Source organism: Girardinichthys multiradiatus, chromosome 1, assembly GCF_021462225.1.
Source record: "Girardinichthys multiradiatus isolate DD_20200921_A chromosome 1, DD_fGirMul_XY1, whole genome shotgun sequence".
Taxonomy (NCBI): Eukaryota; Metazoa; Chordata; class Actinopteri; order Cyprinodontiformes; family Goodeidae; genus Girardinichthys; species Girardinichthys multiradiatus.
In genome coordinates this window covers 43,041,726-43,061,732 of record NC_061794.1, presented here as the reverse complement: position 1 = coordinate 43,061,732, position 20,007 = coordinate 43,041,726, and the positions used below count along the sequence as shown (strand labels likewise).

The 20,007-nt window shown below is 38.8% G+C and overlaps 1 long non-coding RNA gene across 1 annotated transcript in view; it reads left to right on the top strand.

Annotated features, from left to right (window-relative positions):
• Positions 1-20,007, top strand: part of LOC124875000 — a 46,258-nt gene that overhangs the window by 724 nt on the left and 25,527 nt on the right. Inside the window, exon 2 of the long non-coding RNA XR_007039940.1 lies at positions 14,469-14,564. This is a non-coding gene — a long non-coding RNA (uncharacterized LOC124875000). The remainder of the gene's footprint in view (positions 1-14,468; positions 14,565-20,007) is intronic.

Here is a 20,007-nt window from a genome sequence, read left to right as displayed (position 1 = left end):
TTAATTCCTGATTGCTAATTACTCTTTCAGGTTGTTGATATTTCATTATTTCAATATAATGATCTCACAGACAATGATTCTTCATTTCCATTTGTTTCAGTGGTGAACGGCAACCTTTGCTCTGTCTTGAGAAAATCTAAGCCCTTCATTTAAGACACTTTGATCCACCTGAGCTTAACAGTCAAATTCTCTTTCACAGGCATCTTTTATCTCTAAACTGCAGGGAAAATAAAGATAGACCTTTCAACAGATTCTCTGAATACAGACATACTATCTTACATTAAGGTTATAAGTAGAGGACGCGGATGGCACTGAAATGTCTGGATCTTAATACAAAAAAACTTACCAGTGCATTCTTTCCAACTGGTTTTGAAGGTGAAGTGTTACACCAAACTATATTGAAGATAATAAAACAGAGAGCTAAAAGACACAAATCAGGAGCACATTAGTAATCAAATTGACTTTCTTGCAGAGAATTAAATGCATCACTATCATGAGCACTACAGTTGAACAAGTGCATTTCACAGCTTGGCGTGTTCTGGGATCTGTTTAAATTTCTTTAAGCTTTTTCTCATCTCAGTGTCCGAAGACTAAACACTGACATTGAGACCCCTGAACCCAGATTGGATGACAGACTGCCCTGAACTATGTTTACCATTTTCCAAACTACAGATTCAATAAACAGACTTATGCAGCCAGCTTTGTTGCAGCTTTGAATTGCAAATTTAAATTTTATTTCTTACTAATTACTATAACTCATGCAAACTCATTTTTCTGGGTTTTGTTTTTATTGAACATTTACATGTATCAAAAATTGCCCATGAAAGAAAGAAATGTGCTGCAGGTTCCTTGATAGAGCTTTTTCTTATCCTTAATGTAACATATATTCTATTCAACTCAACTAGAAAAACAAACAACTCCGTAAGACCAAAGGTGAAAAATAAAAATGCTCCAATACCTGGTTGCAAAAGTGCACAAACCCTTAAACCTTTTTGGGGCAGCATTTGATTTAATTTCAGTATTCAGTCCTATTGGGTACACTTTATGCAGTATGCAGAGAGATAGATATTTAGATAAATATATATATTTATATTTCAATTCAACAAATTAGAACATTACTATTACTTTTTATATATTTTTTTATTCAATGTGTCTTAATTGAGAGCAAAGTAGAACTGAAGTGAATTTTGTTGTTTGTGTACGTCCTTCTTTTCTGTTAATTATGTTATTTTCCTCTTACAGCAAATGAAAACAAAGATTAGAATATTACATCAAACTAATAAAAAATATTTAATATAGAAATATGGGCTTAATGAAAGGTAATACCTACCCAAAGGTTGTAACTTTCAAAAGGCCTCATTAGATCGCATATCAGAAGTACAGAAGTGTGGCCTTAATGAAAAGTGTTTCATACCTGCACATCAGATGAGATCAGGTGGAGTTTTGTGGACCCAAAACATTCAGATAGACAAAAAAGCTCAATATGTCTACTGTTGTTTAGTGAGGCAAGCTCCAGGTTGTGTCAAACCAAGCTTCTTCTGGGTTCTGGGTAGCCAAGAACTAGAGTTGAATGTGAATGTTTAGGAAGCAGTTTGAACAGAGTGGTCTTCAAGACTAAATCATCTCATCTCTGTTAAAGTTTGGAGATGGATGGATAGACAGATGGAAGGAAGGTTTATCGATCCGATGGACAGGGCCACTCAGACACTGCTGTCTGTGGGAACAAACTTGTAAACACAATAAATGCAAAGACAGACCCATAAAGTTTCAAGAGTTTAACATTAATTTTCGAAAAGCATGTGGCTTTAAAAATGCTCTGACCATTATTTTAACCCTGCATTGATACATGGACATTTCAATGCTGCTGTGAGATAGATTTAAGTAGAAAAAGCCATCCAGCCACTTTAAGTCTTTACTGTTTCAACTGTGAAGAGAGAGAGGGGGCGAATTCACTTTGGGAGGCAAGTTCTTTTTTCCCCATTCAAACAGGCAAATAGTCTCTTTCACTCTCATAATTACATTAGTTTAACAGCTGCTGCTCTCTAATGTGCCATTGTCATCAGAGTAACAAAAATGGCTTTCTTTGTGATGAGAAAATCTTGCGCATGTCAGCTGCTTGTATACAACATTCCTAGTGAGACTCATCTTGAAAATAATTTAGACCAATGTCTGAATCATAATGAGGATCACATTCATTATGTACTTTTTTAATCACAGTTTTTACTGGTCAGAGTTTTTGTATAGGTGTAGCCTCTGCTCTTTGAAGACTGATAATCTGAGAGGATGAGTGTAGGAGGATAAAAAAGACGGATCATCTAATTGTCCTATTATCTGACCCTTTGGCCGGAAGAATGTATGCTGCTTTAGCAGGAGAAGCTACAAATTAGCTGTAAAAAGCCTTGAAATTATTGATGTTTATACTGCAGTCACCTCATACTGGAAAACATAGACAGGTCCAATCGTTATTCTTTTGAGTATGTTCATTCAGTGGGGGAAAAGAATCCGACGTCAAGAAAACAAATGTTGTAAATGCCGTCACGTGCCTCAATTATTGCACTAACAACTATAACCAAAACAGTTTCTAATCTATTCTTTTTAAAGTTCACCAGAGTGTCTGGGCACATTTATTTAATAATTATAATTTCCTGTTCCTGCAGTATAAACAGAATGTGACACAAAAGCATATTTCTGAGCCCCTGTTCAAAATGGGAAAGACAACAGAACATGTCATTCAGCTAAATCATGTTTCTGCTGATCTTCATAAGTCAGATAGTGCATATTTGCCTTGTTTTTAATGGCAGAAGAAATTATGTGACTTTAAGTAAATAATGCTAAAAATTAGGTGATGCTGGAACCTTTACAGATCCTTTGGACATGTAAAGGTCTGTAGCATGAATGTATGGCAGTGTGCCATACTTTACCATTTAGGGCACTTTTAAAATGCATATAGACCATTGAACATTCATCCCCAGATTGTCCAGCAATCATCTTGTATAAACAAAAAAAGTGACAGAACAGGAAAAGAAACATTTTATGTAATGCAGTAGCCCTGTATATTTTATTTCCATCCTGATAAACATGCACTATAGAAAACATAGTGGTAAACATTCTTCATGGATGTTTACCACTATGCACTTTTTCTATGCAGAAAAAGTGCATAGATTGATCTTTTTGGCTGGTGTAAAGCAAAAATGATAATGTTTTGATTCATTTCATGCCTACTGTAAAGAATAGTAGAGAATCTGGAATTGTCATGTTTTTGGGGTAAATTTATGCTGCCGAAGCTGCAGGACTAGTGTCTGGGGGGCATGGCCTTAGTTGAGTTCAGTATCTAACCCACTGAGCTCTATGATGATCATTCAGCACCTGATGGTCAACCATTACTGAATTTGTCAGTCTCAGGTTTGCAGATTACTTATTATTGTACTGATGCTGCTATTCCTAAACAAGACTGTTGATGTTGTTTAAATGTTTTAGATTCTGAATTCTGATCTCCACCAGAAAATCCTAATGGAAAATGTCTGGCCATCAGTTTGTAACCATAAGCATAAACCCACTTGGGTTGTGCAGCCAACAAGTCAACCTCTGAATGGCTAAAAAAAAACACAAACAAACAAATTAATGATTTGGAGTGGTGTAGTCAAAGTCTTGACTTAAATGCGATTGAGTGGCTCTGTCATGACCTTACACAGGACATTCATATTCGAAAACCCTCCCTTGAAACAATTCTTCAGAGGTGAAATTCTCACCAGTGATGTTAAACACTCATTCCCAGTAATAGTAAATGCTTGCGGCAGCTTGTACCAAGGGTGACACAACCAGTTATTAGGTTTAGGGGGTAGTTACTTTTTGTTATAGGAACACGCTGATTTGGATAACTTTCCCCACATATTATAAATGAAATCATCATTTGAAAACGTTTTTTGTACCTTTTAATGTTGTCTTTGCCTGACATAAAAAAATTATTTGATAACCTAGGTGTAAAGAAAAAACCAATAAAAGAAGAAATGTGTGAGGGGCAAACATTTTTTCCCAGCATTGTTTATTCTCTAAAGCAAGATGTGGAGTTACAGAGCAGAGAAGACAGAACACGGTGGGTGACGGCGAGGAAATGAGGGGGAGGTGTTTGTGACCTAAGCCAATTTCTGACAGCTGCCAGGTCAAAATGTTTTTAACATCATGCTACACATACATAAAAAAGCCAGACAGAATCACTGCTAATAACGGAACACTGTTTTAAGTTTGTGTCTTTTCACTTTAAGATGCATGCAATCAATGCCACCTTGAGAACCTCAAAATGCACTGAAGCTTTATGGTTAACGGGTACAAAAAAAACCATCTGACATTAGATGTTGAGGAAAATCATTTTAGTCAGATCTGTCATATTTTCAGAGAGTCCTTGTAGCTGAATTGATGGTTTTGAAACTTTCCAACTCAACCTGAAGCCCTTTAAATGTCAAATTACCCACCTGGATGCTCTACAAATTCTACCCTGTAGTTGCTTGTGAATCTATTTTGAAACCTCTTTTGGCAGGTGTACTGGTCCATCTGTGGTGCGAATCATAATTTCTAAAAAAGCAGCGTGCATTGCCTAGTCCTCACTCAAAGCAATGACTAATTAAGCAGCATTTTTAGCATTATTAAGACCCAAATGTCGACAAAAAGGACAAAAGTGGCACAATGAGGTGATTTTAAATTACACCAACTAAAACTGAGGTGCTTGTTTAAAAGCTTGCTAGTCAAAGTACCACTATCTGTCTTAAGAGCATGTTTTAGATTAGCTTTAACTTGGTCTTTTAGGTCATATCAACAGATCTGCAAGACTGAAAAACACAACTCTCCACTCACATATGAACACCTCTGCAGACACAGCACTAAGGATCAAGGCTGTAGTATTCTCACATGATTCAAAAAGCAAGATCACAGCCCAGATTTAACATATATTAACACATTACATTGAACAGCCGGTGCTTCTTAATTTAAGCCTGAGAATGGAGAACCTAAAGAACGTCTCCATCTAAAAGACGTGTACATTTATTATCACCAGCACCTTGCCTAAGTCGTCAGACCCCATGAATTTTGTTTTGAAGTTACAACTATGAACTTCAATGTATTTCGATTTATTATATCAATGTATTACATTTCTTTTTATCATTATTATTAATTCAGTTCAATTCAGTTTTATTTATATAGCGCCAATTCACAACACATGTTGTCTCAAGGCACTTCACAAAAGTCAGGTACATACATTCCAATTAATCCTAACCATTGAACAATGCAGTCAGATTCAGTTATTTATTCAAATTGGATAAAAAATGTTTCTGTCTAAGGAAACCCAACAGATTGCATCCAGTCAGTGACTTGCAGCATTCCCTCCTCCTGGATGATCATGTAGAGAGAGTGGACAGTCACTGGTGTTGGCTTTGCAGCAATCCCTCATACTGAGCATGCATGTAGCGACAGTGGAGAGGAAAAACTCCCTTTTAACAGAAAGAAACCTCCAGCAGAACCAGGCTCAGTGTGAGCGGCCATCTGCCACGACCGACTGGGGGTTTGAGAGAAAGAACAGCAGAGACACAAAGAGAAGTAAGAAGCACTGATCCAGAAGTACTTTCTATGGGAAGGAAAAGTAAATGTCAATGGATATAGCTCCTTTAGTCATTTCACCTAGAAAGAAAGAACAGATAAACTCTGAGCCAGTTTTCAAGGTTAGAGTAGGAAAGAGAGCACATATAATTAGTTACAGTTAAGCTCAGTTAATTGCCATGTCTAGGAGAGAGAAAGGGTTAAACACTGAAAGACAGGGCCATATGGATCATCGGTAGAGGGTGAGCATTAAGTTGTTGCCAGCAGAAGCTCGGACAATGCCCCTCTCCAGAAAGGTGTCACAGGTAGACACCGAGCCTGGCCAGGTGTAGCTTCTAGAAAGAGAAAAGAGAGAACAAAGTTAAAAACTGAAATAACAGCAAATAATGCAAAATTGGAGAGTAGTGTGAGAATGTAGCAAAGAGGGTGAAAGTGGTCGTTATGTCCTCCAGCAGCCTAAGCCTATAGCAGCATAACTACAGAGATAATTTCAGTTCAGATTATTTAGTTAAACGGCACTTGTTTACAACAATGTCGTCTCAAGGAACCGATCAAAGGGTCCCACTGATGGTCATTGTTATACTAAAAACCACAAGGATTGGGATACCTCCCTCTGTCAGACTGATTATAACCATTGGAAAAGAAAAGGGGTCATACAGGTAGCAGAAATGGAGGGTGTGTTTGCACATCAACTATAACTGAGCCGGTTTAGACTAAACCTGACTCCCCCTTACTTCATATCTTTATTATGATTTTCCATTACTTGGGCATGGAGAGGTATTTTGGCAGGTAAGTGTTAAAGAAAAACATGTCACACCTCTTTTTCAACTCCTCTAATACCGTGTTATCTCTGTATATCCGCTGCGCAAAGATGTCATTATGGGTACAGATAACAAAATCGCACCACTGCATACCAGTGATCAATAACTGGCCCTGGACTTGCCAATAATAGCCATGGCTCTCCTTCAATTTGTGTAGCCCTTGTGTCACTTTGAGGAATTTGCAGTCTACATAGCTTTGTGCATTTGGGCATTTCATTTCTACGAGCCCAAATGATGGACGCTCAAGTGGGTCATATACAAGCCCATCAGGCGACACACTCAGCCAAGATGCATCTGGATGGATCACTAGCCCACACTTGGTCACGTTCAGGTTTTTCAAAAGTGCATTGTCTTTAAGGACCCCATTTCCATTTCAAATCCCCTCTTCATGTGTGCCGTTTGTCGTGTCCCTCGGATTATCCTTTCTGCCAGGCTTTCTGTAGTTCCTGGACCTCTAACATGGCTCACCTCTGAAATGTGAGGTAGTGAATGCCACTCAAGTGTCTCACTTTGGCATCTTGTTGCCCCCTCAATAAGGTGTGACTGTGACCAGGTCACAGAAAGTGAGGTCAGGTTTTAGCTGTCCTTGATGTGTTGGCACAAATGAATATTTGGATGGGTTTAAATGGGATCCTTGTAGTGGCACACCCGGGAATGGGGGTGCATCCTCATGTATGACAACACAATCAGATGGAGGTGGTGGTTGTTGATAGGACAGTACACTACCAGCTTGCACCTTCCCAAAGATGGAGTCCACAAGTGGCTTGTCAGCGGAGATGTTCATAGTGCAGATGAGGGGAAGAGATTCAGATTTCATTCCAGCATAGGCTGGTCCAGGATTGAGGGTGGCCGGGTGTGGGAGCTCACCGCTGTAGGCCTTGTAAAGTGTAGATCTGAAATAACAGAACAGTTGATGACATTTATTTTTACACATTGTAGTCTGGGGCTGCACGGTGGTGCAGTTGGTAGCACTGTTGCCTTGCAGCAAGAAGGTCCTTGGTTCAATTCCCAACCGGGGGTCTTTCTGCATGGAGTTTGCATGTTCTCCCCGTGCATGCGTGGGTTCTCACCGGGTACTCCGGCTTCCTCCCACAGTCCAAAGCCATGCCTGTTAGGTTAATTGGTCTCTCTAAATTGCCCTTAGGTGTATGAATGAGTGTGTGCATGGTTGTTTGTGTGTTGCCCTGCGATGGACTGGTGACCTGTCCAGGGTGTACCCTGCCTCTCGCCCATAGACTGCTGGAGATAGGCACCAGCTCCCCCACGACCCACTATGGAATAAGCGGTAGAAAATGACTGACTGACATTGTAGTCTGTTTAACAGTACAACTGACTGTGAATCGCAGATCACATGTCATCTGAAGTACTAGGAGGTAAAATGAAAGATTTTGAAAAAAACAAAAGAAATTTGTACATGACTTTATATTATGGTCTGTCTGTTTACATCATTTTAAATAGTAAAACAGTTACTCAGCACTTAAGTAGCCTTTTTTACACTTACTCAAGTAAGTAACTTTCTTGGACAACTACTTTTTACTTAAGGACCATTTTTTGGTACTCTACCCACCTCTGCTTGCACACCACCTGGCTGTACTCTCTCTCTTCAACAGTGTTGTGCATGAGCTAATAAGTTTAAATCCAATAGTTTACTGAGCAAGCACAGATTTCTGAGAACTATGAACAAAATATAATTTAAATTTGAATTTCATTTTCACTCCAGATGAGATGTTTACACATAGGAGTGACAGAATTACAGATTTTCATTGTTTTTTGTGCCACCAACAATGGAACAGTGCAGGTTTTGCTTCTACTGCTTCGGGAAGAGTTATCAGAATACGGTAATTAGTATAAGTGTAGAAGCTATAAGTTAATAAAGAAGTTAAGATGAAAGGAAAGAATACATTTAGAACATGCAGTGAAGTAAGAGCAAGGACAACAAGGGTAGAACTCATTTTGAACTAACTTTTGAACATGTTCAACAGAACCTTGAACGTAACACTGAACAGAACCTGGAACGTCTCATTTTAACCAGTCCTCTCAGCTGATGTGGCTTATCAGTTTCCCTCATAGATCTGAAGCAGTGAGCCCTCACTGTTATCTCTTTCGCCATATTTTTGCCTGATACTTCCATCAGAAATACAAACATGTTAAAAAGAAAATGATCATTTCTACTACCAGGATGGTTTGGTTCGTGACAAAAAACAACAGTCACATCACTAGGGAGCTATCCCAGGCTAGCTAGCTAGCTAGCGACTTACCTTCAAAATTGCAGAGGTAGGATGAAACATAGAACTTGAAACCCTTTTCAAGTTTACTCTGTGGCGTTGTACTTGATGCTCTCACAATGCGACGCACATCGTTAACGGTAAACTTTGGTAACTCCAAGAGGCACCTTGTGAACTTCGTAGACTCAGCCATAACACCGGCACTTCCGCATACCGACCGGAAATATCGTACCATCCTCACTCTAAATGAGGACATGATGCATGCACTGAGCGAACTCACCAAGTGCAACAGCGAAAACAGGAAGTGACGTTACCCAGAGCTCCAGCCAATCAAAGTCAGCCACTGTAGCCAGCACACCATCATAGAATCCACCATGAATTCTATTATTATCTCCAACTCCATTGCTTCGAATGCCATTTTGCCCTCCCAAACTGTCCATGATGACAGCCAGTAGTACATACAAATAGGGCAGTCTGCACCGCTTTTGCATCTGTTATGATTTGAGCAAGCAACACACACTCTAATTGCACATGCATTTTTTTTTGTGCATGGAATTTAGTTCCCCTTGTTTGGGATGTTAGTAAATCAGGCGCGTGGAGGAAAACTAAAACTTAGTAAAACATAGTATGGTGGCAGCATCATGATTTGGAGATGCTTTTCTGCTGCAGGGGGAAGGAAGGGCATCTAAACACAGGGGATACAGGATGAAAACCTGTTGGAGGCTAATTTGCTACTTGTGTAAAAGTTCACCTTCCAGCAAGACAATGACCATAATACATACATCTACAATGGGATGGTCAGCTGGTCTCTCAATGCAGTTGATCAAATGTTTTCCACGGGAAGACAGGGTAAAAGAGAACCCTCTTGCCCAGCCGGTACGTTCTACTCTGGATACACAATGGATTCCTGGCAACAGTGGAAGATTGTGTGCTTGATTACAATGTCGGTTGAGTACGCAGAAGACGTTTATATATTTGGATTTTTGATAATAGGATTTCTGCTTTTCTGAGCCGGCAGATACCTGGCTTGTCAAATGAGTAGCAAAACGTGGGCAGCTGTTCAAAGCAGCCCAAAGCTGCCTATGATGCTGGATGGAATCTGCAAAGCGATCAATGCTCAGACTGAATTGTTAAGAGAGCTAAGCCGCAAGTTGGATACGGTTCTTGAACAGAATTGTGGTCTGGAAGCAGCTTTAAGTCTCAGAGGTGAAAGGATTTAATCATGGAGAAGGTTGCTCGCTCCAGAACTGCGGGAAAGTCCCAGAAATTTAGATATTTGGATTTGCAAAAATCCACACAACTGCTTGAACCAGAACACTTATTGTTTTTCTAAATCTGGTGCCCCAACGTGGCCTTGGCAACTTCTGCTAAGTGGCTATCGACAAAATATCTCCTGGATGTCATGTAAACATGGCGCTCTTTCCCAGCACCCCGAACAGCTGTGACCCAGATAAGACTTGTCCTCAAGGACAATGGCGCTCTATCTGTGTTGACAGTCTAATTCTTGCACACACACTCAGTTATATATTCGCACCCCCAGGACTCCACCGCACTCTTGTAAAATATTTTCTTCTTGTGTGTTGCTTAGCCCTGCACCTAATTGCGTGATTTCATTACTTTTTCATAGATTTTTGGTTTTATCTGAAGGATTACCAGCGAAAACCAAACATTATTAGTAATAGAAAATTTGGACTTTAGCTGCTCTTACACCAATGACCCAGCTTTCTTAGTTAGACTACAATGTACTGTTATTACTTAGTTCAACTTCAGTACCAGTAAAAGGAATATATTATTAGCACCTGAAAATGTGGATTAAAGCTGTTTTGTACCAGTGACTCAGCTTCCTTAGTTAGAATTCAGTGGAATGATGAGACTATCAATATTATCATCTTCTTTTAGCATAAGATGCTTTATTATTAAGAGTGGCTTGGAACCAATTTCTACCAGTAAACCCGGAAGGATTATTAATTATTATTACTCCCAAGGATTATTAGTGTCATTTGATTTGCTTTTCTGTGTTTGATTTCCTGTATCATTGTAATGTTTTTCCTCATGTACAGCGCTTTGAGTGCCTTGTTGCTGAAAAGCGCTATATAAATAAACTTGATTGGGTTAGAATGTCCCAGTCAGAATCCGTGGCAAGTCTTGAAAATTACTGTTCATAGATGTTCCTGATCCAACTTGACAGAGCTTGAGCTATTTTGCGCAGCACAATGGGCCACAATTTTAATCGCTTGTGCAAAGCTGATATAGACATACTGCAAAAGGGTTATTATAAACTCAAGGAGGCTTAATACAATTACAAGGCACACTTTTCATGTTTTTATTTGTAAAAATATACATATTTTCATTTCACAAGTATTTTTTTGATTAACCAACTTTTTGTTGGTTTCTCAAATAACATCACAAATTTTTGTAGCTTTACAATTATACATTTTTTTGTAATACTTTTGTAAGGCACTGTAATTATTGTGTATAGAATATACAGACACTTAAAGGGAGTAAATAATTTTCAAATCCTTGTTTATTATCTAATCTAAGCTTTGTTTTCATAAAATTGCTATCTTGATTCTAGGAAACGGTGCTTGGGTTACAACATTTTAAATCATTTCAACTAATGTGTTCAAAAACAAATACGCTGGTAGCTAGCCGGCACTCTGTTGCTTACCACACCTGATACTGCAGCCTTGAAGCCTGTTGACCTTACTTTTAAAAAAGCTTTATCCTAATACAAATAATGTGCAGCACTCCTGTTGTTTCCACACCATGATTTTCTAAACAGCTGACTTGCTGTCATGTAAACAAGATAAACAAGAGTGACTGTTAATCCACTGAAGCAGGTAAAGGAACTTTAAATAAGATGACAAACTTTATTTGTCATCTTATTTAAGGGAATTTAAACCAAAGGAATGTTTCAGCAGTTTTGAAACTACATTTTTGAAAGTTTACTGTTACTAGCCCATACCTAGTGGGTGACACCTGTGAGTGTAAATTGGGGCAAAACTCCTAAATGTGCGTGCAACAGATAGCAGAGGAGAGTTGTCAACAGGTGCTCATGTAGACACAGAAAGTTTGTTAATTAAGGTAAAAAAGGTTATTTAGTTTGCTTGTTTTATGATAAAGCTAACTTAAAATTACTTCTGCAGTGATCTAGATCTAAGAAAATAAATTTAACTTGATCTTCAAGAGGGGAAAGGGAAATCGTTTCGGATTGGGCGCTCCACTTTTACAAAGGTATGGAAAACAAAGCTTTCCATTTCTGTTTTGTGTTTTCAAGCTTTTATTTCTGTTAATTATGATAAATTTCTGCTTACAGTTCATGAGAACATGACGTGTAAGACTAGAATATTACATCAGACAAATAAAAATCATTTTAATACAGAAATGTTGGCTTAAAGGAAAATACATGCTTAAAGGTTGTAATTTTTAAAAGGTATTTTAACTCTGGGAAAGAAGCCGCATCGGAATGTATATTCTAAATCGTTAATTATAACCGTATCTTCATTAAATCCCAAGTAAATGATGTTGAACTCAATAATTCACTAAATGTGACTGGCTATATGTGACTGTTTAGTTTCAAAACTAAACAGATATTTTATATCAAGCGAGCTTTAAATAACTTGTCTTGAGAAGAAATACAGAAGATTAGTCACACAGTTTTGAAGCAGATGCTGCTTAGCTTTCCACTATGACCGAGCATCCCTGTCTCTTAACACCCAGGCTGCAAGCTCAGTAAACACACCTCTGAAGGCATGAAGATTTCTGCATTATTGCTTTCTTTTTCCGACGCTCTTTGATTTTGCCCACAAAAAAGCTGTTAGGTCATATCAGATATAGAAGTCTAAGGGGAAATAGATGTAAGCTCAGAAATACAACATAAACATAAGGTGGAGCGAAGTCACAACACTTTCTGCTGCTTTTATGAAGCACTTTATGCAGGTCACGCAAAAAGCTGCATGATAGTGAGAAAAAGGTTTTACAGCAATCCGTCTCACTTTATAACAGTAAATTAGTTGTCTGTATTTTATCCAGGCAAGCTGATAGAAAGCTTATTGCATAGGCACACAATGAGAAACATTTGTTTTCTGATTAGCCTGGTATTTCGAGAGAGGTTATACATCTCTAACACTGAATTACCTTTATTCCATTTATCACTTTACAAATGGAAGGATTTCTGCCCAAAGCAAATCTGTGCAATATGTGTTTTATTTATGTGTGTCTACTTCAAAAACCATCCGATACTTACAGATAAGGTTAATTCTACATACCTTCAGATAGTTTCTAAACCAATCGCTTGTTTAAAAACTAACTGGAAAAAAAAAAAAAAACACAATTAACTGAAGAATTCGTTTAAGTTCTTACTTTCTACAGCTATATTTTTCAGATAGGATACAACTCATCACTGGCAAAACGCTACAAGCTGACAGTCAAGAAAAAGTAAGCTAAAATAAAAAACCACAAGAGCATAAAAATATGACAAAAAAAGATGACGATTAGAATCATTTTATGAAATGAGGCTAATTATAATAAAACAGTATTATGCTGCTTTGTGCTCTCCACAACTGGAAGAATGATCGGCAATTTAAAAATATTAAATGATCTTGTACATCTAGCTGATATTACACTGTGGAGAAATGAATGCACAATTAGAGAGCTGCAGCTGTTGGTGACAGAGCAAATTCAAATCACCTCTTCAATTAAAACAAAGCAAAGAACTGCAGCAGCACAGTAATAACATTGCATCTTTGTGCAGGTTCACACGTTCATATGTCAGGAGTTCACATGGAAGGGTTTCTAAAAATAACTATAGGTCCCAGCCCCATGCATAACGTTTCTGTGATGCTCGAGCTGCTGCAGAATGATGATTTCTGCTTTCATGACTGTGTAATTAGTTGCGTTATTTTGTTTAACCATGAAAAACTATTTCTCCGCCTTCCATCTTTTTCTCCAGATGTTTTAATACCATATTTGATAGGATCTTCTTTTGCAGTGGAATGACTATGCAACAAAAACTGGCAGCACAAGCTTAAATCTAGTTTTGATTTTCTCTAAATCACACATGGGCAAAATTGTACATACAAGCCCATATTAAATAAATATGAATATTTTTTAAAAGTTCATTTATTTTAGAAACTCAGTTCACCAAGTGAAACACATTATATAGATTAATTACATACAGACTGATGTCTTCAGGGATTTTTTTTTTTTTGTTAATGATGATGATTTTCAGCTTACAACAAAAAAAAACACGACGGTTAAAATTGCAATATTACATCAAACCAATAAAAAAAAGCATTTTAATACAGAAATGTGGGCTTAATAAAAAGTATTAATACCTGCTTAAAATTCACTTTCTTATTACTTTTAATCTAACAAATGAGCCTCAACAGAACGCAAACTAATTTATTGAATATTACTCTATATACACCAGCACCAGTATTTAGATAGATGTACCCAATTTGAACACGGCATTTTTACAGCCATCAACAAGCATTTGGCATCAGTCCTGATGTTTTACCACTCTTCTTGGAAGTGATAGAGTTCATTTAAATTAGTTAATTTCTTGGCACAGACCAGGCTCTTAAGTATATTTCACAAATTCTCAACAGGACTAAGGTCAGAGTTTCATGCCACAACCAATTTTGATGTGTGTCTGTTCTCTTGGAACAACCAATTGTTGGGGGGGTTCAGGTGCCTATCTCCAGCGGTCATTGGGTGACAGCCAGGTCGCCGGTCCATCACGAGGCAACACAGAGACACACAGGATATGCAGCCATGTAAATATAAACTCCCACTGTCAAGCTGTTAGGCTGACAGTCATGTTTTTGGACTGTAGGAGGAACCCAACATGCCAGCTGCATGCAGAAAAAGCCCAGGTTGGGATCCAAACCCAGGCAACAAAAAGTATGTGGCTGAGGAGCAACTTGCTAAGGTACATTAAACATAATCATTATATTAATGTGGGTGTACGTATAAAATCCCTAATTAACTCAAACTTGAGCATCAAATTCTTTCTTCCAGTGTTTCTTTTACTATAAAAACAATAATTTTCCACAAAATAAATTTTCCGGGGGGAGCAAAAGTTATGGCACCTGTAGTATAAGTGAGTTATGACTTTATATGTAAAAAGTTTACATAATACTTTACGATGATGTTTATCTAATCAGATTAAAATTAACTAGTTCAAAAACAATCTAAGCATAAAGTCTGATGTATAGAAAGAAAAGACTAGAAAAAAGAAAAGTCTTTCATTGTGCGTCACTGGGAAAATTCAGGTTTACCAGCAGCAAACTGACAGGGAAAATGGAAGCCTGCAGGTTCACACAAAAACAAACAAAGAATAAGAGAGAGTACTGTGAGGACAAATTTACAGCATACGCAAGAAATTGTGTATGGTTATTAAAAAAGCATACTCAGATTGAAAGAGGTGTGCATCTGAGTAGGGTAATTTAATTTAACAAATGTACAAAATGCTAATTTGTGCATAAAAATTTTAAATAAATAAAAAACAACAGGCTATTTACAAGAAATTAAAAAATTGCAAACAAAGTAACAATAACAGCAGGGATTCAAACATTTATTTTATGTTTGAGTTTATTTATTTATAAATCCTGATCAAGACAACCAGTTAGATAGATGTAAAGACAATAAAACGTGGATGACTTTCAATTTTCTGCTTCTAAATTAGACAGAAGTTGGACCAGAGTCAATGAAAAAGAAACGTTTTAGTCAGTCAGTTAATTTGTATGGCATTAAACTGGTCTTCAGTAATAACATAAAAAACCTTGGTGTTATTTTTGACCAGGACATGTCCCATATTAAACAGGTTTCTATGATTTCCTTCTTTCACCTCTGAAATATTCCCAATGTTAGAAATATCCTGTCCAGGAGTGATGCTGAAAAACTAGTCTATGCATTTGTTACTTCAAGGCTGGACCATATTTCTCTTACTTTGGCTTCCTTTAATTGGGCCCCTGGTAAATCCAGAATAGAATTTAAAATTATCCTCCTCACATATAAAGCCCTTAATGATCTAGCTCCATCAGACATCAGAATCAGAATCAGCTTTATTACCAGGTTCGTACATACAAACAAGGAGTTTGCCTCTGGTACACTTTGCTCTTTTGTTCTGTTTTTGCATTACAGAATATACAAATTTACAATTTACAATTTACAATGTACAATATACACATATCTAATAGAAAAGGTGCATTTGCAACATCTGTATGCTGTTGTTCTGTACTCTATTGAATGTTCATTAGAGAAACAGCCTGGGGGAAGAAACTGTCTTTGTGGCGGCTGGTTTTAGTGAACAGTGCTCTGTAGCAGCGGCCTGAAGGTAAAACTCTAAACAGTTTATGTGCAGGGTGTGTGGGGTCGGCAGAGATTTTGGCAGCTCTTTTCTTGACCCTAGACCTGTATAAGTCCTGGATGGAGGGAAGGTCAGCTCTGATTATTCTCTCTGCAGTCCTGATTATTCGTTGCAGTCTGGACCTGTCCTGTTTTGTGGATGAGCCAAACCACACTGAGATGGATGAAGACAGGACAGATTGAATGATGGCAGTGTAGAAGATGACCAGCAGCTCCTATGGAAGGTTGAACTTCTTGAGTTGCCTCAGGAAGTACAGTCTCTGCTGGGCCTTCCTTCGAACAGTGTCTATGTGTGAGGACCATCTCAGGTCCTCAGAGATGGTGGTTCCTAAGAACCTGAAGTGGTCCACGGCCGATACAGTGTTGTTGAGGATGGTGAGGGGGATGTATGGGGGTGGTGTTCTCTGAAAGTCCACCACCATTTCCACAGTCTTGAGTGGGTTCAGTTCAAGGTAGTTCTGACCGCACCAGTGTACCAGCTGATCCACCTGCTGTCTGTATGCAGACTCATCAACGTCCTGGATCAGTCCAATGACAGTGGTGTCGTCTGCAAACTTAAGGAGTTTCACGGACCAGAGTCCGATGAGGTGCAGTCATTTGTGTACAGAGAGAAGAGGAGTGGGGATAGAACACACCCCTGGGGGGCACCAGTACTTATTGATCTGGATCGGAAGAAGATGCTACCCAGTCTCACCTGCTGCTGTCGGTCCGTCAGGAAGCTGTTGATCCACTGACAGGTGGAGGCTGGGACGTTGAGCTGTGTGAGCTTCTGGTGGAGGATGTCTGGTATGATGGTGTTGAAGGCCGAGCTGAAGTCTACAAACAGGATCCTGGCGTACGTCCCTGGGTGGTCGAGGTGTTGCAGAATGAAGTGTAGACCTAAGTTAACAGCATCATCTGCCGACCTGTTTGCTCGGTAAGCAAATTGCAGGGGGTCCAGCAGGGGGTCCAGCAGGGGGCCTGTGATGTCTTTCAGGTGCTTCAACACCAGCCGCTCAAAGGATTTCATGACCACAGACGTCAGGACTACAGGCCTGTAGTCATTTAATCCTACGATGGTGGGTTTCTTGGGAACCGGGATGATGGTGGATCGTTTGAGGCAGGAGGGGACCTCACATTTCTCCAGTGACTTGTTGAAGATCTTTGTGAAGATCGGAGCAAGTTGATTTGCACAGGCTTTCAGGCATGATGGGGAGACGTTATCAGGTCCTCCAGCTTTCTTTGTTTTCATGCGCTGAAAGAGCCTGTTTACATCTTCCTCTGAGATCTTTAGTGCAGGCAGAGGATCTGATGGTGGGGGGTTGGTTGCTTTATGGAAGGAATTTGTTCCTGAATGGGATGTAGAGGGGATGATTTGAGGTGTGAATGGCTTCTTGTCATGTCTGCAGTAGAAGCCATTCAGACGGTTGGCCAGGAGACGACTCTGTTCGGGACGGGTGGAGGGGCTCTTGTAGGCAGTCAGGTTTCTCAGACCAGTCCATACAGCCGAAGTGTCACCAGTAGAAAGGCTGTTCTTCAGCTTTTCACTGTAGCTTCTCTTAGCTGCTTTGATCTCCTTTGTTAGTTTGTTCCTGGCCTGCCTGTACCGCGCCCAATCTCCACTGCTGTGAGCTTCTTCCTTTTCCCTGCGCAGATTCCTGAGGTGTGGAGTAAACCATGGCTTATTGTTCCCAAAGGTGCAGAAGGTCTTGGTCTGCACACACATGTCCTCACAAAAACTGATGTATGATGTCACCACATCAGTTAGTTGGTTTAAGTCAGTGGCTGAAGTTTCAAAAACAGCTTTTAACTTTATGTTCTCTCACTGTTTTTTCTCTTGGTAGAAGTTACACCTGGCCTGGCCAGGTCTTTGTTTAGCTGTGACACCTTCCTGGAGGGGCATATCGGCCAAGCTGCTGCTGTCAACAACTTAATGTTCGCCCTCAACAGATAATACACTTGACCCTGTCTCGCAGTGTTTAACCCTGTCTCTCTCATAGACATAGCCATTGGCTGACCCACTACTATGGCTAATTGTATGTGCCCTTAAACCACCTTATCAGAAATTTTACAGTGTGCTTAGGTTAATTTTCCATTTAGAAAAAACATTTTGACCTAAGCTTTCTGGTTGATGTCTTGCTTCAGTATTTCCACATAATGTTGTGTCATCATGATGCCATCTACTTTTGTGAAGAACACCAGTCCCTCCTGCAGCGAAATACCCAAATACTATGATGGTGCAACCATCATATTGGGATGTGTACTTAACAGTTTGGATGGTGTTCTCAAGTTTGCAAGCCTCCCTTTTCCCTTCAAATGTAATTATGGTCTTTATGTTTCATTGGACAACTGGACAAAAATTCAAAAATGAAGCTTTTGGTATCTCGTTAGTTATATTACTTTTATTGTTGCTTTTGGAGTAATGTTTTTTTTCTCTCTGAGCAGCCAATGTTGGCACGGGACTCGTTTCACTGTGGATAATGAAACTCTCAGCAGCATCTTTACAAGATCTTTTGCTTTTTGGGGGGTTAAAGTACATGCATCGCACCAAAGCATGTTCATGTCTGGGACACAGAATTTATCTCCTTTCTGAATGTTATGTTTGTTGGACATTTCTATGCTGTTTATTGTTCAGTGTATTTGGCACCTCCAGGCACTTGGTAATCATACTTAATGATAACTAGACTTGTGGAGGTCCACTGTTCTCTTCCAGTTGTCTTGCTTGCCTCTTTATTTCCCCAGGATTTCAGACAAGGAAGTAGTGTGTTTGAAGTGTTGCCTTAGAACACATTGACAGGTATGTTGTGATTAACTTATTAGAGGCTGACAAAGCCATGACAGCATCATCTGAGCTTTTTGCAAATTGTTTAACAGTGATAGTGATATTAGTGTCTGTAAATGTCTGAGTTTGAAGAAAGTCATAAAAACCTCTGCAAACAAATGTATTTCTCATTATTCTGTCATTAGCAAAATATGCAAAATTCTGGTGATCCTAACCGACCTTGGAAATTTCTTTTCAGTTCCAGGGTTGTTTTTGTTCAGCATTTTAAGAACAACTCTTGTCAAAAAGTGGGACCCATATTGATCCCGGATGTGTTGCCCATTTTTATGTTATCCATGTGGTCCCAATTTTTAAATCCCTGTTAAAACCTACAGAAGATGAACGACCAGGTTTGCTTATACTGGTTGTTTTGTGAATTCGGGTGAACCCCATTCAAGAAGCACAGTGTAAAACTAGGCCCAGTTTGTAGTCATTCAGCTCGATCAAAATCCATATGGGTCCCACATACACATGTTGCCATCCATCCATCCATCCATGGGGCCCAAATAATCAAGAAAGAGGCAGAAAAATTGCCATTAGGTGTAATTGATTGGTGGTTACATGAAGGCTCCACTTAATTTTATTATTCGGGTTTGATGCAGGACAATTCTGTTAAAAAATGGGACCTATATGTGTTCTAGATACATTGCCCATTTCAAACTGAGTAGGTTCTCATTTTGCTCATATGGATTTTATCTAGTCCAACTTGGTCCTAAAGAAGAAGCCAATGTTGAGCCCAGGACTATTTAGTTATTATCTAGTAAACATTTTACTTCATTTTTTTCTTGAATGTTCTCCTAGTAAATGCAGGAATTATAATTTTCAACCAATAAACACAAAAAAATCTTGAGAAGGGAATTTTTTTAAAGGTTTACAACTGGAGCATTGTACTTCTGGAAAGAAAAATTTTGTAATGCTGTCAAAAGGTTGCATATTGTGGTCACAATTATTAGCTAAAATGCAGATTCGAAGACTTCTCAATGTAAAAACATTTTTATAGTTGTTTCATGATTGAGCGGCACATCCAAGAACATGTTGCAGAGCTTTAAATGGTGTCAAATCCAAATAATGGCTCTTAGCTGAGTAAATCATTTGTTTGTCTGTTACTGATTACATGATATAAATATCCTTTGTCTGAAGTATAATTCAGTTTCCATGGATACCACATTGTTGCTATGTGAGAGTTGGAACATGAGTCATAGAC